The 25,400-nt window shown below is 44.0% G+C and overlaps 1 long non-coding RNA gene across 1 annotated transcript; it reads left to right on the top strand.

The window, feature by feature from the left end:
• The first annotated feature begins 1,234 nt into the window (after positions 1-1,234).
• On the top strand, positions 1,235-24,312 carry LOC124262393. Its single transcript, XR_006894575.1, has 3 exons — positions 1,235-1,287; positions 18,696-18,841; positions 24,224-24,312. It is a non-coding gene; the product is annotated as an uncharacterized LOC124262393 (long non-coding RNA).
• The last annotated feature ends 1,088 nt before the right edge of the window (positions 24,313-25,400 follow it).

Below are 25,400 nucleotides of genomic sequence, written 5' to 3'. Positions count from 1 at the left end.
AAGAATGAACTGACCCTATAAGCTGATGGAGCTATAAGAGTATTATTCATGAGGTGAAGATAGACAAACAACTAATTAGATTACTTATTGTAAACAAGCGGTAGTCTGTTGAACAATCATATACACTATATACAATGATAAAACCCGATTGGGACAAATAAACAAGTATTATAATTGTTTGACTTCATGCCTGTTACATAAGGGACGGTTGTTAAGATGTACGAGAGTGACAACTTTGGATTAACGTTTATCTGTCTGCTAACATTGACGTTTCAGGACCGACCATTCAAGAGGCCTCGTCTACATTAAACGTTCAACATGTATGTATGATGATCATTGGAAATTACAAAGTCAAGAGCAGGGATTGAGTTGGCACATGGCCCTTTGATCTCACATTACCAGTAGTTGTGTATAGATCACCTTTTCATCCTGGATATCCAGGCTTGTTTGAATGATTGAGCATCGTCGCTCCTGAGAGGGTATCATTATCACTGAATTCATTTTCTTTTACCACGGAAAATGTGCTGCCACCGTATTTCGAACTGCTTTGTAGTACTGCCTATACAATTGTAAATGTTATCTTTGGATTTCAGTGATAACTGATAAAGAGTTTTCGTCCTTTGAGGCTTTCATATTGAATTCATAGTGATCAGTTGCCTTGGTTAACTTTTCATTTGGAAATCGACACGTAACAGTCTGTATTCACAAATGTCAACTAACACCCGAGCAGCCTTAAACACTGCTGTTAATATTGACTACACTTATTATGCAGGACCCTCTGTCAGCATTAGCTGGTAGCAGCAGAGTGGTGATCGATTACAAGCTGCATAACATTGAGCTTTCAGCCAATACCGAGCCGTGGTGGAACTGGAGGGGATCAGACTTAAAGAAAACAATTGAGTTTGAGGTACAACCTTACAGGGCTAACCTGCTCGAAGTATTCCGACCTTTGTTCGCTGACAGAATCAGTCATGGACACAATGGAACTTCTACTGCAAATTGCCATATTGTTTTCAGTGCTGATGGTTAAGCCTTGCTCCGGCGACTCTGCTATTCACGAAAGAAAGTATACGAAAACTGCCCTTAGGGATAGAACAGATGTTAGTGCAGATACATTGAGTTCGAAGAGAGCAGTTTCGCTGATCCTGTGTTCCAGATTTTGCTGCCTGAATCCAAGATGCCATGCGTTTTCTTTCGTTTTACGTCCCAACTCTATGTGCACTCAGTACAGGGTAGTACGTCGCACCACGTCTAATCTTCATTTACCAAGTGCTGACCTTTGGATTGGTAAGTGCATACACAATGTAATATCATATTACGGTTTAGTAATGACTTATAAAAGGTCCCCTTGAAATTTTAACTCACTCACTCACTCAAGCACGACGTAAAACCCAATTTCACCTCACCTCACCTCGTTCCAAAATTCTTGTTTGTACACCGTCCTTCTGTCTCATCTCGTAGGCAATATTATTACTTTTATTCTCTTTTATTTCATGTTCATTGAAATTCACGGCCATGATTATTTTGTTCATCTTGGTATGAAAGTCTTTAATTTCTATTTTCATTTCTTTTAGTTCCCTTTTCACATCACGAATTTCTTCTTTTGTCCCCGCTGTTTGTTCTTTTTGCATCATTTGAACTGATATCTTCTTATGTTCGAAGTTTTCCGTCAGTGCATGGTCGCCATTTTTTTCTTCGTTTGTTGTGAGTCTGATTGATTTTTTTTTCCTTGAACTTGTGACGATGTAGGTGTCCAACATTGTTTCCTTGTTTTGGACTAGTGCAATAAGAGGCTGTTTTGGGCGTTTGTTAACTGTTTTGCCCTCCGGCATTATGTAGATGGGGCTGGATTTATCAGAGCCTGCGTGAACACTTCTTACCCACACGCCTGCCATACCGGAAGTGTGTCATGCATACTTGATCCCATCAATAAATGGCTGGGATAATGCCGATGTGACATAAAGCCCAACTCAACTCAACTTTGTGTCAGTTTGTGATACTTTACCAGTTCGACCAGACCAGATCTCGTGGCAACATATCTACAAGACACACTGCACTATTATAAGGCAATGAATTGTTATAAGTCTGAAAAAATAATTAAGTGATATATGTGAAATTTCGAACAGCAGTAAAATATCGTTATAGGGTCCATAAGTAGTATATATACTGGGGGTACGAGATCACTTTCAAGAAAGGTCGCTGTAAAGCTTTATTTCACAAATAAAGCTTTTGTCAGGCCCTTTTGTCAGGCCATTGTATATACTACTTTTGAATCCCCAGTTAACTTCCTGGTCACTATGACCGCAAACTAGCACTTTCCTGATCACGTGGCACTATGTCGTGTGCTGACCTCGAGGAAACAGTTTAATGTGAATCGACTATGATCTCTTTGGTGTTCGTAATGAAGGCTTGCTGGGCTTTTCGTACCCCATGTTCTGTCTACTTTTTTTTCTCGTCTTCGCTGATAGCAGACTTACGAGACTTGGACCGGATTTCTTGTTTCATCTTACGGTACTTGTCGAGTTCAGACAAGATTGAACAAAATTCCTCCTCTGAGATCTTACTGTCAGTGAGTGCCGTGGAAATACGCTCACTTACCATGTTCAGCTTTGCGTCGGCCAGAACCCTGATGTTGTCGTGATTCAATGCTTTACCATGCAATCTGCGGGATGTAACCTTAAACACCAACCCTGCCAACCCTACCACCCCAGCTGTTATTTCAATGCCTAGCACTATAGGTGCGGCCACGATGGTGGCTAACAACCCAACACCTGCCGCCCCTAGTCCCATGCTGGTTGTCGTAAGGACAATATCAGACCCATCCACGATATTGAAAGCTCTATGGTACTTCTTACATAGTGCTTTCCGTGTGTTGCAGTCTTGTTCTTGTTGGCGTTTTACATCACATAACTGCCTCAAGCGGAACCCGTCAACGGTTTCCTGGGTCTTCGCGACTACCTCTACGGCAGGTTACAGTCCCATCCTGTGTATAATATCTACCGCAAGATATTTTTTAATTCGTCGATTTTAAAATAAGTATCAATGTATTTGGGGCATATAAGGGCTAGGTTCTCATTCAGTATAAGTCGGTATTTATATATTAATTCATCGTGGTTAAATGTGGCATAAATATATTTGAGGTTTATAAGGGATAGGTTCTCGTTCAGGAAAATCTGGGAAAGGCTAATAGGTGCATTTTCTTCTACCTGAACCAGTGAAGGTTCTACTAAGATGTTCGATCCTGAGTGCCTGATGATACGGCAATGTATGCCCTCATCAGAAAGTCCAGCTGGCCAATTTATTGTTAACCCAGGTAAAAGATGCCAGTGGTAACTCAAAGCAGTGCCTGCGAGAAGGAGTTCTATGATGTGTGTTGAGTCTGGTTTCACAGTCATAGGATGTGGTAGGATATCAGGTAAGTTGGCCATAAACTTGAGCCCTCAGATGAATGTAACATGTTGCCTGAGCGGACTGTTCTTTGGGAAACTCTTATATTATCAGAATTCGGTATGAAAGACGTGAGCCAGACGCCGTTGTTCCTAATTTTGGAGACAAACCCATTTTTGTTTATCGAGACGTAAGGTGCTGTGAGGGTTAAGTTGATAAACCATTCGGGTTCTATATATAATCTTAGGTCCGCCCGCCTATACACGTTGTCTTTCAAGCACATGGCGTACAAGGAGTTGTCATTACCCCGATCAAACCCCTCCACGTTCTCTAGATCCCCGAGTGTGATGTTGGGCCGATGATCGGTTATTGCCGCCCGCCTATACATATTGTCTTTCAAGTGTAGGACGTACAAAGCGTCTTCCTCGCCAGGCTGATCGAATCCCTCTGTGTCCCCTAGGTCGTTAAGCGTGGCGTTGGGCCTATGATGATTGGACATTGCTATAATACTATTACGAGATAGTTTCCAACTGTTTTACCGATAATTTCTCACGGGTACACTTCACCCCCATGAAGTGTATGTTGTCGGGTAGGAAGACCTTGGTGAGGGATATCGTGTCTTCCACGGTCACGGTGACCCCCTGCAGACTGGTGTGGGAGTCGACACCCACCCGCACGTAAACAGTGCAAACGTCATACTGATGTTGTTTCCCCCACCGGAGTTTGATCCCCTTCATGACTTCGACTTCGCGCTGTGGTTCACCTAGGTAAACTTGGATGACCAGCGTGGAGTTCGCCGGTTGACTCTCTAGGATGTTGACCACACCTTCGAATTCAGACACCACCTGCAATGCCACGTTTTGTATCCTGGGCTTGCTCGACAGCATGTGGGCTGTAGCACTCGAGACTGGGCTGATGATTACGCTACGTCTCTGTGCCATGACGTAAACCACGAGCAGGGTTCCGTTGTTCACGACTTTGTTTAGGTAGTTGTCTTTGTTCTCCGTGAACATCTAGGCCGCTCCTGAGGTATCTACTACGTCACCTAGGGTTCTACCGATGGAGGGGGCTTCAACGCGTTTGTAAATGTTGTTTTTCAGTTGCAAGGCGTACAATTTACCATCTACTCCGGGGTCGTCGAATCCGCGTGTGTCCCTGAGGTCGGAGATCCCCACACGCTGTATTAGCCTTCAGTTATCTGGACGGGCATTGACAAAGCATGTGGGCGCCATCGCGGTAAACAACCCGTTACGATCGACGGGCCTACGAACGCGTTTGCAACGAATTCAATATAATACTAAACCCGAAGACGGATTGGCGTTTGCCAGGCCAGATCCATGGGTTGGGTATCCCTATCGTTCACAATATGCCCCTGTTGCGCCATATAACGGAAGTCAGTCTGTGTTCATGTTTCCAGTGAAAAGATGAAAGAATGGGGCAGTACAAGATCGACGATCATATCACAACAAACGAGTGGGATGACCGTTACATGGCTTTTCGACAACAGCAAAGGGATTACCAACAAACGAGTCTGGAGGTTCCTAGTCTGAGGTTCGAGCAGGGGCCCACGGATGCCTGGAAAAGTTCATGCTGGACACGTCGAGATGGTTTACTCGTGCCGGCATCAACTGCTTGAACGACTCGATTCGAACGTACATGTGGGCGCTGTTGGGTGCACAGGCACAAACGCGTTCCAACATCCTCGGTAAGGGGACTGCTTACGACACTCAGAAACAGTTCGTTGCTAACGCCGAGGATGCAATCTCCGCCCCAGTCGATCCGACGATACCAAGACGTGTTGGAATATGCCCGGTCGAAAGTCGACTACATGTTCGCTGTGGGACTGTACATGGCTCCGAGCGACATGTGACTGAGAATCAACAAAGTTGTGGGCTACAACAACAAAATCATCGTAGCCACGGCAGGCCAAAAGCTGGGGGTCAACCCCGATGTCAACACCCCCCACGTGCCACCCCCCACGACTGGTGAGACGGGTATAGTGGCGCCAACCCCAGAGCCTAGGGTTCAACCCACACAACCCACAGCCCCAACCCGACACCCAATCAGCAGCCCCAACCCGCGGGTCGGTTTGGGTCTCATTTGGTTAAAAATTCCTTAGCCGCTACATACACCAGACCCGCCACGGCGACGACAGCTGCCCACAGGTTTTGACCGAGCCACGTGGCAGTTTTAGCCAGCGTGCTGAGCAGCCACGAGACGATGCTACCGAGGATGCCGGGCAGGGCTTCGGCGGCCTTACCAGCCAGTTTAATCAGGGCCTCCCTGAGGGATTTCAGATGTTTTTTATCCTGTCTCTGACGTCACCAGTGGGTGTACCCCCACTTGGTGGGGTGGGTGTGCCCCCTGTCAGCGACATGACCGGGGTTGATATGATGAAGCCCAATACAGTCAGAATGCTGGCGATAGTAATCCCTTGCTCTCGGAAGTAGGATTCGGATCCTGTTGGCCAACGTGGTGTCTTCATTCAGGACTCGATCGATGGTTTCCCGCACGCGGCTGATCTGGGATCAAAGCTGTTCCCGGTTCGAGGAAGCGGATTCCAACCGAGTCCGTCTCTTATCTTGCAAGTTGCGCAATCGTTATTCGATGATGGTTTTCAGAGACTCGTCTTCCGTTTCGGTGAGTTTTATTTTCTCACGAGCGATGTGCTCATCGATTTCGTTCAGTTTCCCCATGTTGTTCACGAGTTCTCTGCTTACACGTTTCAAGGCTTCATCTAGGCCTCGCAGTTCTCGAACAGGAAATTCGAAACCAGGCAAGGGTTTGTCATGGTACGTGGCCAATATTTTTTCGATACTGTCTTATGTTTCTTTGGCATCACCTTCACCGCTGAGTTCGGCCCTGATGTTTTGCAGATCTTGGACGACCTTCGGGGGAAGCTTAGGCCGTGCGCCACCGTAATCTATGAAGCCTAGTTCATCACGGATCAGTTGCCCACCATAACGACTGACTAGCGTAGACAAGGCAAGAGGTTTTCTCGTGCGCTTATTCACGAGATCGGTCTCCGGATGAGATTTCAATCGCAGTGTGCCCTTCTTATCGATGGTAAACTTGGAATAGTCTAGCCCCAACGGATCGACGTAGTTTCTATCTGACTTCCAAGCGTTGTAATGATCGTCGACGGTTGATTCTAAAAGTTCATTGCTAACGGTGTCGCCCATGAATGAGGTGTCATCGTAATCCCCATCATACGCACCAGCGCCAAAATCATCCATCGGGATGTCCTCATGGCCGCCTTCAGCCATTATTTATATTAAACTTTTATATTTTATCTATATAACAATGTATGGTAGGAAACTAGATCCTTTCAGAAGATCAAGAGAGCCTCTAGGCATCAGAGCCATGCCCCAGTCGGTGACCATCACCAACAATCCCAGCAAGATAGACCAGAACCAAACGCTGCTAATTAGATTCCCAAACCTGGGTGAGAATGACCTCATCCTACCAGGAACAGTTCGACTGACGTTCAACCTCACGTTGACCTCCGACAATGACAAACGCGAGCTAGTGCGGAATGTAGGTCGAACCATCATCAAGAAAACCACTATCAAGATCAGTGGTAACGAGGTGCTGACCATCGACGACACTGACGTCTTTCACTGCTACGGGGACCTCTGGAAAAGCGAGGGAGAACGCGTCAATGACGTGTACCAAGGTATCAGCAAATCGACTCGGTTGCGCATGGGGTACGGCTTCACGCAAGACCAGCTAGACAAGATCTCGGTCGGTGAAAAGGTCATCGCCCAAACGTACGGGAGCCGGTTTTGGTGCCGCTCGACTTCAAGCTGCTCACGGAACAGGCGCCGTTTAAACAGGCCGCGCTGGCTGAGAGGCTGGAATACGAGCTCATGTTTAATGACTACAGCAAAGAAGTGCGTACGCCGAACAGTGATGGGGCCAGTTACGTCATCGACAACATCTCTCTGGAGTTCGATATGGTCACTAGCCCAGAGCTGGCCAGGCATGTTCGAAACCAGTACTCGGGGAAGGTGGCCATCTTCTACGATAGGGTCCTGCGGCATAAACGATAGTACAGAATAAGAGCGACACTGTGTCGAACATCAACCTAAACGAGCCGGCGCGATCAATGAAAGGGATCCTGGTCATCCCCGTGGAGGATTACGAGCCGTTCCGAAGGGACAGCGAGAAGTTTTTCAACCTCGAGATTGATAAGGTGGAAGTGACCATCGAGGGCTTGACCAGCCAGCTGTTCAGCGATGGTATGAGGGCATACCAGCAGTGGGATAAGATAAAAAAGCTACCGGCTATCAAACAACACCTACACATAACCAAGGACCTGGACCTATCGTCCGTGCAGATCAGGGAATACCTGACCACCAAGTACGCGCTATGGTTGGACATGCGATCCACGGTGACGACAAAGTGCATGGTAGCGGTCGCCGCATCCAAAACGGCAGCGAGGGGATAACAATCCAGATTACCAAGAAGGCTCAACCCGTGGGCAAGTTGAAATTATATCTGTACGTCTCTCTCATTATTGTTATATAATAAACAACCACCCCCAGCACCACAACCACAATTAGAGGTCAACCCACATATCATGTTATAAATATATATTTTTATATCATATACATAATGTCTGAGGGGAAAACGTTCGTCAACGATGCATACCACGCCACCGTGGTCGCCAGTCTAGCCGTAGGGTACGCTCGGTTGACCAAAATGGTGCTTAAACAACCGACTATCAAGCTAGATTTCAACCTGCAGGATATGGGCATGCTCATAATGAACCTGGGTATGGCGATGGCCACCAAGGACATCCTCGTAAAACGGGATCATACCGGAAAATTATTTTGAAGTAAATGTAGCTATATATACGATGGCTACGATCGCCATGATGGTCGGCGGGGCGTTAGTAAACGCCCTGGCATTTTCCGGGAGTAATTTCCTCTTCTCGAAACTACGGGAGTCGAACGCGGCCGAGATGCAGGCTGAACGGAAACTGCACGATATAGCCGTAGAGAAACTGCAAGCCGCGCAAGCTGAGTACGCGAAGAAACGTATACAGAGGATCGATTACATTAACGAACAACTCCAGCGTGAGAACCATGCCGTTAAAACATTCGAGAACGTTGAAGACGCAGCGAGAGAATTATACCTGCTAACCGGTAAACAGCTAGAACCACTCCATAAGCCCACACTCACTCAGTACTACACACCATCCCCGGGGCAAAAGGACCGGGAATTGATCTTCATCGCGCTGGGTCTAGCAGCGACTGCGTTGGTTGTAAAGCAATTAGACTAAGTCCCCATATGAGTATACCAAAGATGAGACCTGCCCCGTACCGATGCCAGTACATACTTAGGGGGGGAAGACCGAGACCTGCGGTAGGAAATGTAGGATGGAGGGGTACTGCTGTTTTCATAGGAGGTGTTTCATAAACTACACGTGTTCCGTGTGCGGTATTGGAGTGAAATGTCACTACTGTTTATGTAAAGCCCACGGGGCAAACGTAGTCAGGCACCAGCTTATCTACGAGAAGAAAAAGGACTACATAAATGAATGTAGGCGCCTCCTTAGTATGGAGGTGTAATTTATTAATGGTTACCCAATTAGAAACTGTGTACACCTAGGTATAATAATGCCTGCGTTCATACGAATTCCACCCCTGGCTTGTGGCCTGAGAAGCTGGTTGATGTTTCCGGGTAAATGTAGTATTGATAACATCAGACCTCTGGTCATTAGCAAACTCGAAGAGGAAATAAACGAATTGGGACATATCAACTTTCAAATGGTTGTTACTACAAAGCTGGATGTCTTCAGAGAACAAGTATTGACTGAATCAGCTAATATATATACGTGTATCCCCAACGTTCTGGAAATAATAAAACGGGAAAGCTCTCCTGAACCAAAAAAATCGATACGGTTATTCTAAATATAGCGCTGGGTCGGGGACTAGATTCGTGGTGAGAGGAGTTACCTCCCTTGTTGGCGGCCCAATAAGAGATTGTATACACCTGGGTATAACAATGCCTACTGTCCGAGAGCTCAAGCAGATTGCGAGAGAACTAGGTGTAGTGGGTTACTCCCGAATGAGGAAATCAGAGTTGTCGAGATTACTCGGCATACAACCCCCCTGAAACAACTAAACCTCCGAGCGAAGAGCTGGGGCTTACGGGTTATTCTCGTATGAGGAAAGCCGGGTTAGTCGCACTATTGCACGACCCCGTAGTAAAGACCCACACTGTGAAACAACTCAAACAGGAAGCCCGAGAACTGGGGTTAGTAAGTTATTCCCATATGAGGAAGCCACAGCTAGTCGAACTATTACATCATCATAGAGCTGTTGATCTACAGTTCGTGCTCACTGAACGCACTTAGGTAACGATCTGCATGTTGATATGAACATAGACATCGCCGACACCAAGCCTCTAATCGCTGATGAAGTTAATGAGGAACTAAACGATTTGGGAAGTATAAAGTTTCAAATCACAGTGAAAATGTTACTCGATAAACAGCAGAATGGGGCTATTGAGTATGTTCAGCCTTACTTCTTAGGTAAACAAGAAGTCGTGACTCATACCGAGACTATAGGCGAGTCAATTGATATCAGTTTTCAGCAGATACGAGAATACCTAGAACGCTACACGCACATGGGTTACGGGTGGGTCGTGGATAAAATCCATAAGGTCTATCTAGACATTGCTAACTACATACCGTTCAGAGGCGGGTCATACCTAGACTTGCCCCCTAAACAGGTCATAGTCAACATCAAGAATAGAGGAGACGATTGCATGAGGTTAGCTATCAGGTCAGCCTTGTTTCCAGCTGACACTAATTCGAACAGGCCTTCTAGCTATCCCCAAGACGATGGGCTAAACTGGGATGGTATAGACGAACCCACCCCCATATCCCAGATCACTAAAATAGAAAAACATAACGATGACATAGCCATAAACGTATTCGGGCATGAAGGCAACAAAACGATCGTGCACAGGATCAGCCCAATGGGGGCCAGGGGGGTCGCCGCGTGATCAATATATTCATGATCCAGCGATGTGATAAGTACCACTACGCGTGGATAAAACACTTCAGTAGGCTGTTGTATGACCAATCGGCACAACGAGAAAAGAGTCACTTCTGCGAACGGTGCCTGCACGGTTTCACCCGACCTCACCTGCTGGAATCACACCGCGGGGGTGGTTGCCAAGGTGTGGGGCAGACGGCCATACGAATCGACATGCCCATGGAAGGCGACAATATCCTAAAATTCGGCAACCACAAGAATCAGATGCTCGTGCCTTACATCATCTACGCCAACTTTGAAGCCTTGATTAAAAACGTTGACATCGGGCCGACACACAAAAAACACAGGAGCACGAGGCCTGTGGTTTTGGATACATGGTCGTCCGATGTGATGGGGAAACGAAAGCTCCCGTAGTGTACAGGGGTCCCGACACGGCTGATAAGTTTCTCAGGTGTTTGCAGGGGGGAAGAGAAAACTATCAGGAATGCACTGTACACAGTCGCTCCCATGCGTATGACTCAAACTGACCGGCTAGCTCACAGATGCAGCACTCACTGCCATGTGTGTGATAAACCGCTGAACGGCGATTCGGTGAGAGATCACTGCCATGTCACCGGTAAGTATGGAGGCGCCACTCACAGCGCGTGCAACCTCAAGCTCAGAATCAACCCCAAGACAATAAACATCCCCGTGGTCTTCCACAACTTGAGAGGGTACAACTCTCACTTGATCATGCAAGCCATCGCAAGGGTCGACGGAAACCTGACGTGCATCCCCAACAACATGGAGAGATACATGAATGAGAGATACAGCTTGAATGGCCTGAGGTTCATCGACTTGTCACTCGACAGTCTGGTCAAGGCCAACGATACCTTCCCCATCATCGATCGATACACTGTCGCCGAGTCTCGACCCCTGCTGATGAGGAAGGGTGTTTACCCCTACGAGTACATGGATGGCTGGGCCAAGTTCGCCAAGACCCGACTGCCTCCCATCAACCGATTTTACAGCAACCCGACCGACTCGACAATCACCCAAGATGATAACCGCACACGATTAACGTATGGAATAAACTGGGCTGCAAGACTCTGGGTGACTACCACGACCTGTACTTGAGAACAGACGTACTCCTGCTAGCCGACGTGTTCGAGATGTTTAGGAGGACGTGTTAAAGCAGTATCAACTCGACCCCGCATGGTACTACACCAGCCCAGGGCTATCTTGGGATGCCTTGCTGAAGAAAATCGGAGTTAAGCTGGAATTGCTCACCGATTACGACATGCACTTGTTCATTGAGAAAGGCTTGCGAGGTGGGATTTCCATGTCCTCTAAACGCTATGCGAAAGCTAATAATCAATACGTGAGGGCTACGACTCGAGCAAGCCAACCAATCATATCCTCTACCTCGATGCCAACAACCTGTACGGCTGGGCCATGAGCCAATATCTACCCACAGGGGGATTCGAATGAACATCACCCGAGATCGATGTTATGAGCATCGCGCCGGATTCGAACAAAGGCTATATCCTCGAAGTGGACTTGGAATACCCCAAGGCATTGCACACATCGCACAACAGCTACCCCATGGCCCCCGAACGTTTGATGGTTAACCCGGACTGGATGTCCGAGTACCAACATAACTTGCTGGGTGGGCGGGTGGCAGACGTTGAAAAACTAGTGCCCAACTTAATGAATAAGACCAAGTACATCGTTCACTATCACAACCTACAGCTGTACCTGTCGTTGGGTATGAGGCTGACCAAATACACAGGGTGCTCGTGTTCGACCAGAGCCCCTGGATGGAGCCCTACATCAGAATGAACATGGACCTGCGAAAGCTGGCCACCAGTGACTTCGTGGAAAACCTCTACAAACTCATGAACAACTCGGTGTTCGGTAAGACGATGGAGAACCTGAGGAAACGCGTGACCGTGAAGCTGGTTCGGTCGAATGAGGAAGACAAGCTCAGGAAACTGATAGCCAGCCTGGCATTCAACTGGAGCAAGATATTCACCGACGACCTGGTGGCCCTACACATGAAGAAGAGCCACATCAAATTCAACCGGCCTGTTTACGTGGGGATGAGCATCCTCGATTTATCCAAACACCTGATGTACGACTTTTACTACAACGAGCTCAAGAAGCAGTACGGCACCAGGTGTGAAGTGCTGTACATGGACACGGATTCCCTGCTGATGGAGATTCGAACCGAGGACGTGTACGAAGACATGGCTAAACACATCCATTTATACAACACCAGTGACTACCCCAAGGACCATGCCATGCACAGCACGGTTAACAAAAAGGTCCTCGGTAAGATGAAGGACGAGTGTGCTGGCACGCCGATCACTGAGTACATAGGCTTGAGACCTAAGATGTACTCTATCCTGAAGGCCAACAATAGCGAGATCCGAAAGGCGAAGGGGGTCAAGAAGTACGTGGTGAAACAACACATCAAACACGCCAGATTCAAGGAAGCCCTGTTCAAGACCCTCACCTTCAGGCATCAAATGAACATGCTGAGAAGCGACGGGCACAGGATATACGGAATGACGATAAACAAGACGTCCCTATCGCCGATGGACACGAAGCGTTGGATAGCCATCGACGGGATCAACACGTACGCGTACGGGCATGAGAAAATTGAACCAAGAACATAGGTGTATATATACGATATCCTGTCGGGGCGACAACAATGTCACATAACCAAAGAAAGTTTCAGGGTATTTACTACAGCCCGCGTGGGTACTGGAAAGGAGCTAGCGCCGTACATAAGCTTGCCAAAATGGCGCGAGTACCCCCGGACGAGGCCAAAGCGTGGCTTGAAAAACAAGCCCTGTGGCAGATCTATATACCGGCACCACACTACGTGCCCCGAAGAAAGTTCGCCATTACCGCACCCAATAGCGTCCACCAGGCCGACCTTTTGTTCCTACCCCACGACAGGAGGTACAAGTATGCCCTAACCGTCGTTGCCAGCCGCTACAAGGAAGCCGAGCCCTTGACCACGAAGGATGCAGCCCAAGTAGCCCGTAGATTTGAACGCATATACAAACGCAGTCTGCTGACATGGCCCACAGAGCTGCAAGTCGACCCCGGCGGGAGTTCATGGGTGCCGTGTCACAACTGCTAGCCAAACACGATACCAAGGTCAGGCGTGGCGTGGTCGGAGCCAATCACAGCCAAGCCATAGTCGAGAGATTCAATCGGACTTTGGCTGAGCGCTTATTCGGGCATCAGTATGCGCGAGAGATGGTCAACCCAGAAAAACGATCGACGGAATGGGTAGCGCGGCTACCTCAGGTGGTGTCGGCTATCAACCACGAAACCACCCGTCTCACTGGCAAGAAACCAGCCGAGGCTATCAAACTGAAATCAGTGACGGCCGAACCGGCTGCACCATCGCGTGGGAAGGAGAAACAGATACCCGATAGGGCCCTCGTGAGGTACCTCTACCAGCCGGGGAAACACGAAGGGGACACTCGGAAACGAGCCACCGACCCGACATGGTCAGTCAAAACTTACAACATAGAATAAAGTGGACATCAAAACCGACGAGCCGAACTTGAACTACTTGAAAGATGGGCCAGGGAGAGGTTTCGTCAGAGAGGAATTATTGATCATACCATACGGCACAATGTTGCCACCCAAGCGAAATATTTAACACTGACCTTGTCGAGTGATTCACATTAAACTGTTTCCTCGAGGTCAACACGACATAGGGTGATCACAATAGTGCCACGTGATCAGGAAACTGCTAGTTCGCGGTCATAGTGACCAGGAAGTTAACTGGGGATTCAAAAGTAGTATATACAATGGTGGCGAGATCTAAGGGCCTGACAAAAGCTTTATTTATGAAATAAAGCTTTACAGCGACCTTTCTTGAAAGTGATCTCATACCCCCAGTATATAAACTACTTCCGTAAGTCTCGCGAGCGGTTACTTCTGCTACTAGATTTCCAGTGACAAGCGAATACACAAGAACCAGTTGTGGTGCCAAATTGCGCGACCGCCTAATATGACCTTACTAGACTGGACCAAGTGTACTACCATGCTTGGCTGTCACAGCTGGTGACAGTCGTAATAATGGGATCATTTGGGGACGATAAGATCGAAAAATTATTATTCCTTCAAGGATTATCGGTTCCTTACTGACAACCGACAACCATGAGTCAATTCGAAAATATATGAGTACCTTTCTCTAGCTATAATATATTTTTGACAACCAGTGCAGTTCTATCGCTAAACGTGTTTCTTTTCAGTATCACGGACAGTGTTTGTCACAAACCATATTTCGGGAATCAATGACATGGTTAACGTAAAATGCATTTGAGTAATCTGTATTTATATTGAATTAATAAAACTATTAATTAATATACTTCTATTCATAAAACAGCCATGTGTTACCAACTTTATCAAGTTGATGTTCTATTCATATTTGACGACATAGACTCTGTCATTTCCCTTTTTCAATTAAAAAATGTAATTCCAAATTAGAATATTTTTGTTTTTTAATTTGTTATTTATTTTCTAAATACATTTTTATGCTGCAGCAATATTTTGTAACTATTCCAAATTAAAACTATTTTTTACATATTCAGTATATTTATATTTGTTAGGAACTATTTGAAATCAAATAGTTCCTAACAAATATCAATATTGATATGTAAAACATAGTTGTTTTTATTTAGAATAGTTACAAAATATTCAATAGAGACAATTGGCTTTATGCAATGTAAAATGCATGTGTATAAATACTTGAGGTAATAATATAAATATATTGTAAACTAGTTGGTAGGCTTAATAATTTTACTCTCTTCCAAGTCCGAGGGATAACTGTATGCAAGTTCAGGTGACAGAATGACTCAAAGATACAAGAAATAAATTGTTTGTTGTTTTGCAAATGTGAAAGAAAATGCATTATAAAGTTTACTTTGGATAAATAACAGGGACCTGCATGTGTCAAATTGTTTCTTTGCCATGCTGTAAATATACTGATAATGATATATTGAATACAGGGATTGGGATGGAGACCTTCGACAATTTCAGGATTATTAGCCATTTTCTGAATTTGGAATGGGCCACTGCCCTTGTATCAATAGTAAACTTCAAAATTTTAATGGGGCATTTTTATTCTAATGTGCAAAATGGCCCCTCTCTTTCCCAATGCCTGGAATAAATAGCAGTTCTTGTAACATTATAATTTCTTTCATAAATATATGAACTTTCGCATTTATGGTGACGTTTTTATTCACACAAGAAGACATAGTGTCACAAATCAATCAACAGCTCGACAAAATAACCTTGATGGCATGGTTACAATTATTTCGGTTACTGCTGTCAGATATTCAAAACAAAAATGTGAAAACCCTCAGCCATATGAATATTCATCATGAAACAATTATTTATCAAATAATGTAAACATTATTTTAGAGGTGATATATAAAACTGGCTGTTGGACAATATTTATTACACTTTGTACTAGATGTCTTGGAGTGAGCGAACTATGTACTATGATCTAAAGTACATGAGTGTTACTTAGTACTTGGTTATGCAGGGGTGAGGTTCTGCTATGCTGTAAGCAAAATATGAAGCAGCACACAGCACCTTCAAGTCACAATTGGCAAAAATGCAAGACCAAATACACTCAAAATATGGAGTAATCACTCAAAGACATTTCCTGTATTGTAAACATACTGATCAATACATAGGGAAACTAAATGTGCATATATTTGACATGTCATGACTGTAGATTCTGCAGACACTGGCTGATAGCAGCATGAGTATGATTACTTGTCATGTAATATAGTGTTTTTCACCCATTTTTAGTAACTTATATATTCCAAATATTCTGCCAATGAGGCCAAGTAACTGGCATTCCATATTTTCCACTATACAGTTAGACCAATATGTTTTAAAGTAATGGAAACGAATAATGTGTACTGGTTATTGTGCTATGAACCAGTGTTGTAATCTTACAGCAAATAAAAACAAAGAATTTCATATTTCAACAAAATTCCATGTCATGTAGAATCACATGCCTATGCCATTGATTAAGTTTAACTTTTCATTGGTAAGCATGTTTGTTTCATGGAAACTGGAGTAGTAGGGTAACCTAGTGGTTAAACTGTTGACACTTGTCACACTGAAGGCCCGGGTTTGATTCCCCACACGTCTGCAAAGTGTGAACTCCATTGCTGCTCTCCCCAGCATGATGTTGCTGGAATATTGCTAAAGCGGTGTAAAACCCAACTCTCTCACTTGGAAACCTTTGCTATATACACTGAAAATCTAATCTCCTTCATCCATCGTTGTATATTTACTGTCAAATCAATATCATGGCTAAAAGCATAAATCTTCCAAAACATTCAATTTGTGCTTGCTTTATCCACACTTAAAAAAAATACACAAGTTTTAGAACTGTTCTGCAATTTTATTCCAAAGACATAATTACTCATAACATATCAACATTCTTTGCATTTCCCAGATGCTAAACCTGAAAAAATACTGTAACAGTATCATCTGGAATACAAATGTTCATTCATGGTCACTCATCTAAATTCTTACTGAATTATCTGAGAGTCCCAAGATGTCACAGGACTTTCTACAACGCCTTGCTGGTTACAAGCATTTCCTGTTCCAGCAAGTGTCCAAAGGATGATGTGTAGAGCTTTAATATGTTATATAACTGTATATACAACACTGCAATGACTTGCTGTTTCTTCATTTGCAATGTATATTGCTTGACCACCAGATGTTAAAATAAATCTGAACGTCTGTTTCAGTTTGTGTTGCTCTTGATGTCAATGGTAATTGTGGTGATAAAGAAATCTATTCCTCCTTCTTTCTCCTCTTAAAGATATGCATCTGTTCCAACTGAAAAAATACATAACACACGTGAGACCAAGTATGATATACTAAATAAAATGTAAACAGTTCCTAACAATGTTGATATTATTGATAAATTAAGCATGTGGATGTTATGTTTAACTGAACATGCTGCACTAAAACCAAATGCTAAATGGGGTTGTAATAATATATTAATCAGGCTCATATTACAGAATACATTTGTGAGAGACACCTATTCAGAGCTATTGGTATCAATCAAAGTGTGGATATAATCATCATTGTTTACGCGCCATTAAATTATTATTTAATTCATTACATTTATTTTTTTAGAATTACACCTGGATTTTCATTGCACATTAAGTTATCTTCTAGATAATTCCAACTGCAAGATACTTTATTTATTAACACAGTTTTTTGGGTACACATGCATTATACCGGATACCTGCCTGCCATATTTTATTAGGTCCCCTCTCCGGGGGACAATAAAATCCCACTGTAAGATATCAAATGCAATCAAACGATTCACCAATCTGCACACATGTCAACTCCACCCTTACTGTGCGTGCCATGCTTAAACAATACCAGCCTTTAAATGAAAACAAAGAAATCCATCTAACAAACTTACCTCGACTAATGAATGGGCCAGCCTGAAGACGACGCTGTGACAACTCTGCATCTGTTTGGCAAATATTCACATGCTGTTCATGCAACCAGAGACCATATAATATGGTCTCGGATGCAACATTGCCTTAGTGCTTTAGCAGTCCATAGTCTGATTCACACAGCCAGTGTCGAGTATGATTATCCACGGCATACCCCATGTAATAGTGTTATCGCCATTGCCGAAAAACGTTGTTTGTCACCGGAAGTACTAAACAACGTAATCTCTCGCGAAGTGCCGTGACCTACTTACGGGCCCTACAACGAGCACAACAGGACCAGTAAGTTCAGTTCGTTAAAACCGTTTATCGTTAAATGCAAATCGACTGAATTCTACAGCAAGTGACGAGTATATAGGAAGAGAATTTTTTTGTATCCACGCAGTTCATTGTATTGTTAAAAAACAATGTTATGAAACTGAATAAAAAAATGAAATTACAACATGATTCAATAACAAATTGCACATTATGTATTGAAGGGCGTAATGTTTGATTCCGACATGATGTGTGAGGTGTAAAGCAATATAAGCAATTTATACAAGCAAATTCTAATACTTACATGATTCAGTTTAAGTGTTTTCTTCGTGTCTAATGACCATAAGGCGGCATTTGTATGATTTCAACGACAGCTTCTATATGTTTGTCTTTTTAAGTGTGATTTGTTCTTTTTAAGTGTGAAGTCCGTTTCTGGTGTTCTCCGCCATGACATTTTGCTGGAATATTGCTAAAAGCGGCGCAAAACTAGTCGCACTCACTTTTTCTTAGTAACCTGTTTTTTCGTTTTTTCCAGGTCAACACACGTACGTTGGGTGTTACGTCGATGTAGCTGAATACCGTGTCCTTCCACATGGCTTGATGATTGACAATATACGCATGACAGCCGAAACCTGCAAACTGCATTGCCAAGGAAAAGATTATCCCTACTTTGGAACTCAGGTAAACATAGGAGTCATTTGATACACAAAATGTTAAAATAGTCAAGAATACTTGTTCCATTGATCAAATGAAGTTCTCATCAGGTAAAACTTCTATATTTCTTGCCATTGTAGACAAATGCATCTGAGAACATATTTGCAGCTTCACACATATACATCGGGCTTACAGGTTCAGACGAACACATCCAGATTACACGTTTAGATATAGAGATCAGATTTACAGATTTACACAAACACATCCAGGTTACACGTTTAGACAAACCCATCCAGATTTACACGTTTAAATATAGAGATCAGATTTACAGATTTACACAAACACATCCAGATTACACGTTTAGATATAGAGATCAGATTTACAGATTTACACAAACACATCCAGGTTACACGTTTAGACACACCCAGGTTACACGTTTAAATATAGAGATCAGATTTACAGATTTACACAAACACATCCAGGTTACAGGTTCAGACAAACACATCCAGGTTACACATTCAGACATACACATCGGGGTTACAGGTTCAGACATACACATTGGGGTTACAGGTTCAGACAAACACACCCAGGTTACACGTTTAGATATAGAGATCAGAGTTACAGATTAACACAAATACATCCTGGTTACACGTTCAGACATACACATCGGAATTACAAAATATGGGGACAACCTGGCCAGCATTACTCAGACCAGTGTGTTATGTTATAGTCATCCGTTTGACATCCTTAGATGTAGTTTATCTAAAACAAGTTCGCTTCAGACTGTTTACAGTATACAATCTAGCCTGTCTCACAGTCGTTTGCTAACATTGAAATGTACACAAGCAGCACAGAGGGACAAGTCAGTGTTGTATAGTAGACTTCCTCACAGTCGTTTATGAGTTTATGTCCCCAGGAAACCAGAACAGTCTCCTTAGAAATAAACAAGTCAGCTTGTGAAAAATCCACGGTTATACATGGGCATCATCCTAGTGTGAAGCAGATATAAGCGACTGACCGCCCATAACAATGACAACATACCGGCCTAACAATGACAACATACAGGCCTAACAATGACAACATACCGGCCTAACAATGTCAACATACAGGCCTAACAATGACAACATACCGGCCTCGCGCCTACCGGTGAAGCTTCCCATTCATAAATTGTGTGACCAGTGCACCGTATTTATGATAAGTTAGGGAAGATGTATTGTACATTTATTATTTGGAAAGGGAGTTATTTGAGTTATACGATATATATCCACCTCATTAAACCTTTGTTTTGTTTGTTGTGTGTATATTTAATGTGACCGGTATTTAAAACATTTGAATGATGTAGGAATGCATGTGCGTGTAGCAGTAACAGTAGGGTTCACTCTGCAACATTACAGTCAACAGTTTAGTCACTCATATACACATGCTGCTGCTTCAAGGCCTGATTAAACAGCAAGTCCATGTGTTGTAACACATTTCACACCTTCCCTATGCTGTTATAAGGTTGAATGGTTATCTTTAGTCTAGGCTTATCCATTGCCTTAGCGATTTCCGTCCAGGGGGTCCCAGTTTCACAACCCCTCTCACGTAGAGGGAAATTCGGTGTTCCTTATCGTTCAAACGCCTCAGTTTATGAGGTGTTTTCAAAATATGAATCAAACTAGACGTGCGGCGTTGACTCGGCATTCTCTTCTGACTGTTAGATTGATATACTAATGACCGGTATTTATGTCCTCAAACATTCTCCTCCACGTCATCCTCCTCATCATCACCGTCGTTATCCTCTGCAACGCTATCAGATTCTATCACGCTATAGCAGGTTTTGAAACAGAGGTGCCTCTTTAAAGTGCTTGGTATATTCCACCTCAGAGATGAGAGTATTACGCAGTAGATCTTCCCACCTCAGTTTCAGTCTTCTGTCAATCCATTCTTGCGTTCGTCCCTGTCGCTTGTACGGTTTCCTCTGCAGTTTCATCTTGTCTTGAAACATGTCGTACACCTGCTTTCATATGCGTTGTAAGCCTACATTTTGCCACTCCTCGGCTTCCATATCAGTAAATGTTGGCTTCCCACGAGGACGTTTGACGGCAAGACCAATGCCTTTCTGGGAAGAGGCTACGTCGTCATAGTCACTGTCATTGTCATCACTCTCGAGTCTGGCGCGCTTTCTCTTAGATTGAAGGCTATTGGTAAGACACCAATGTTTGATATGTCGCTGTAGATCGTGCGTGTTATCTATCAGCACCCCGCAATCTGCGCAAGCCGTGGCCATAGTCAATGATGTCTCACTACTCGTGTCCCAATCGGTTTCAATTTGAGTGAGCTGATGTTGGGGTAGTCTCTCCTCTTGAGTCAGAGGACTATCCAGAGATTCTGTTGTTGTCAACTTCTCCCTAGGCAGATCAGGTTCAGACTGAGCTTTGACTTGTCCGTTTTCCTCGTTAATGAGATTGACCTGCAGTCAATCCTTTTCTTTGGTGGTAGGTTTTAGATCAATGGTGAGTTGTCCATAGGGTGTTTCAGCAACCTTTTCATACGTAGCCATAAAGTGATTCATTTGTTCGGGGAAAATTCTACGAGGAAAGAGTTTGATTTGCTGTTTATCTATGGGGGAATGAAACAGGCTGACATAATGCGCGTTCAAAGCAATGTCTCTCGATTCTTTACCTCTCGGAAACAGACTTTGTACCAAGAGAAAAATCAATACATTCTTGTGATGGGAGGTTTGATTAAACAGCCGCGAAATACACTTGTCGTGCTTTGCTTCGGCCAGGAACTCATCCAGGACCATCACGTTCCGTCCCGGAATCATCGTAATCCTCGTCCAAGATATCGTGGGGAATGCGTTTTACAAAGGTGAACTGAGGCAGCTGCTCGCTGATGTCCTGATAAAAGGGCTGCCATTGAGCATAACACCAAACAATGCGGGTAGGTTGGGGTTGGATCAGGCCATGTTGGAGCACGTGAGAGGTAAACACAGATTTTCCACAGCCACTGGGTCCCGCAACGAGCACATTCGAGGGAATCAGGAACCTGAACCGTTCTTGCTGCTGGTCCTCTTGGCGTGGAGGAGGAAGAGGGTGTCTCTCTTGAGGAGTAGGAGGAGAATGTTTCTCTTGGAGGAGGAGGAGGAGGAGAATGTTTCTCTTGAAGAGGAGGAGGAGAATGTTTCTCTTGAGAAGGATGTAGATTTGAAGTGTGCATCTGCTTCCAATGTCTCTGTAGATTATTTTTTCGTGTAAACTTCTTCCCACAGTCCAGACAGGTAGTCACTCCCATCGTGATTCAATACAAGTGTCCCTATTACCAGGGTTCAAGCTTTCTTTTATACTGTTGACGTTTCAAGTCAGCTTCCGCACGTTTCAAAGCAGCTTTTGCTTCCATCACTACAGCTTGCATTTCTGATATATGTCGTATTTTCATGGTTTTGGGTGTTGTCTTCTGTCCCCTCTGGGTTGTCACCGTTTTCATTTTAGCTGTTACCTGTCCCTTCTTTGTCTTCAGCGTCATCTTCTTGGGTGCTTGTGGTTTCTTTCTCTGTCACGATTTTCTCAACGTGGTCTTTTAAAATATATCTCTAGGGACAAGTCTAATCTCTGACGCTTTCATCATGTTGTTCACGTCCAATCCGTTTGCTGGCGAGATTTAAACTGTTTGTCAGGTTACACTACCGTAGAGTTTCTTCTGTCTTACATGTGCATGAGGGAATTTTAGAAGACACTGGTTTCTTCACAACACACTTGTGGCTATGCGTTATAAAGCGATTGTATGTGTATTTTAGTTTGGTCTTACAATACACACAGGTAAATAATCCTTGACGGTCTTCACCGTTGGCTTCCATGGACATCTTGAACTGAACTGTAAGCAGTCTCAAAGGACATTGGCGCATGTGCAAGAGATCACAAAAGCCTGAGGAGAGAGGGTTGGTGTGGGGTGGCAGGCTGATATTCATGTATAATTGTGGATACTTGAAAAGGAGCCTTCAGAGGAATGGTTTATTCACATGCTGATCTTGACTTACTTATTTCTGAGGAGACTTGGGGGCGGCAGGCTGGGTTGAAGGGATGAGGAGACTATTGTAAATATGAATTACGTGGCTCGCCACTAACATTTCTTATAGATTGCTTCTGTCTCCTTCCCAACAAACCTAGCTGTATGCTGTCACTGTGCTACATGACTAATCAGTTTTCTAAATGACATAGATATGTTTCTATCCATGTGTATTTCGAACCATTAAATATCACGCTCTGAACTAAAACTGGATACATATTTTAGTTGAGATGGTTAAAGTTAATTTTTTTATTACGTTACATTTAAAAGGAAAAGCTAGCGTGCATTCAGTGTTACTGTCAATGCAGGGTGATATGACTACCTTTTGAACTAGACTGTCTATCTAGTCATGACAGTATGCTATACATTAATTCATTCATGACACTTTTCTTTTGTTTTCTAAAGTCATGAAGGGTTTTCTGCCTTAAAACAACCACCTTTCATTCACCCTTTTCTGACCTGTGAAGTGCTGTCTATGTCGAATCTAACGGTGACCACGTGACTTGAAACAGCCAATGAATTTCCCTCAACCTCCCTCAACCAAAAGCAGGTCCTGGCGACCCCTATAATACTACTATCATGGTATGGGGTGGACTAGGTCTGAACCAGAGAGTGGGTCCTGTGGTGTTCGAGAACCTTGGTCCAGGGAGAGGAGGCGGCATCACAGCAGTGCGCTACATTGACTAAGCTCTCAGACCCCATGTCATAGCACATTTCGCACGTCACCGGAACAACATTTTCCAACATGATAACGCCCGGGCCCATACTGCCAGAGCTACACGGGACTTCCTACAGCAGAACGGTGTCAACATTATGCAGTGACCAGCCCTTAGTCCTGATTTAAACCCAATTGAACATCTTTGGGATGAAATTCAGAGGAGACATACCAAGGTCGAACACAGCCGATTTTTGCGCCAGGCCTTTCCGGGTGTGGTTCCAGGTGCCAATGGCCTTCATCAATCGATTGGTGCACTCCATGCATAGACGCTGTGCTGCAATTATTGCCGCTCGTGGTGGTCACACTAGATACTGAAATCAAGAGTCTGAATGGATTGCAAACGTTCACGTAATGTCTTTGAATTGTGCTGAGTTATTCATTGATGTGTCAAGATATTGCACACACAAATGTTTTGATCCGCGTATTATGTCCATTTCTGTAATGATTTGATTACAGTGCCTATCTAATTTTGAATTCGTACTGACGTTGCTTTTTTTGCTGCTGAGTATACATATCAGGTTTACAGGCTAAGACATTGAATAAGGTTTACAGGCTCAGACATACAATTGGGTTTTCAAAGTTTCAGTGTTGCTTTCACAAAGAATCAGGCAAATTGGTAGCATTGCACATGTTATTGATTGCAGAATGGAAAAGAATGCTTCTGTGGGAATGGCCTTAGACCTGGGACGAGCCCGGCACCAGAAACTGAATGCTCTATGCCATGTACAGGAGACAAAAGCACCATGTGTGGTGGAAAATGGAGGATTTCCGTCTATACTGTCGTTTAGTGAATAAGAGCAGTTTCAACTGGTCACTAGTTGCGTGAAACATTCAACACTGAACTCGTCACGGCGAAATCCCGGGTTCGAATCACCACATGGGTACAATATATGAAGCCCATTTCAGGTGTCTCCTCATGTATCTAACACCACACAAAATGACTGTATTACCCAAATTTACTAACATTAGGGAATATACGTTTCATCCGGCGGCCATATGAACAACGTTGGAAATCTACGTATCATCTGGCTGTCAGATTTACACACGTTTAAAGGGGTGTTAAAATAAATGAACACTCAACTCTGTATTTACTTGTATTTCACAGGTGTGTAAATCTGGCCATTGTTTTCATGTGTTTTCTAGCATGTGTAACGTATGTAAATGCTGTGATTGTAGGACATGCATTTCAATACCTTTGAGATCTCGTATGACCAGGGTTAGGTTTGTCATATATTTATTACACACGTAAATGGTTGGTAATGGGTAAAGATAGTGTTACAAGATTAACACTACTTTTACATGTATTTCAATGGTTCTGTAATGTAACTGTCACATCGGGTTCGTTAGCGCGTCGGACCACGCCATAATGCACGGAGATCATTAGAAACACATGGCGAAGTGATACCCATGACTGAGCACCACTATTAACGTGCCTGCCTTTCTTGACATACACATGATGTCTGTTTGAAAGGTTACAATATTGGGTCTATGGGCCAGAGCGATATGCATGTTAGGGAGTGTGTGTGTGCATGTGTGTGAGAGGGAGAGGGTGTGGGATGGGGTAGGCCTAGGGCGGGTTGGTGGCGGCGGGGTACTGATAAGGCTTTCTGATCAGTAGGTAATACCGTTTATACTTTTTGTAATGGAAATTACATTATAGTTTAAATAATTGACCTTAGGTACACTTCTTATATATGACATACAAGGAGAGACTGCTTATTGCAATAAAACACAGACAGGTGTGTTCACATAGCTGCACAAATTTCATTATCTATACTTCGAAAAAGATGATTACAATGTATTAATGATGTGAAGTACTGT

Source organism: Haliotis rubra, unplaced genomic scaffold, assembly GCF_003918875.1.
Source record: "Haliotis rubra isolate DU_JTF1 unplaced genomic scaffold, ASM391887v1 Scf835, whole genome shotgun sequence".
NCBI lineage: Eukaryota > Metazoa > Mollusca > Gastropoda > Lepetellida > Haliotidae > Haliotis > Haliotis rubra.
Note: the sequence above shows the minus strand (reverse complement) of the source record. Positions and strands in the feature narration are given on the sequence as shown.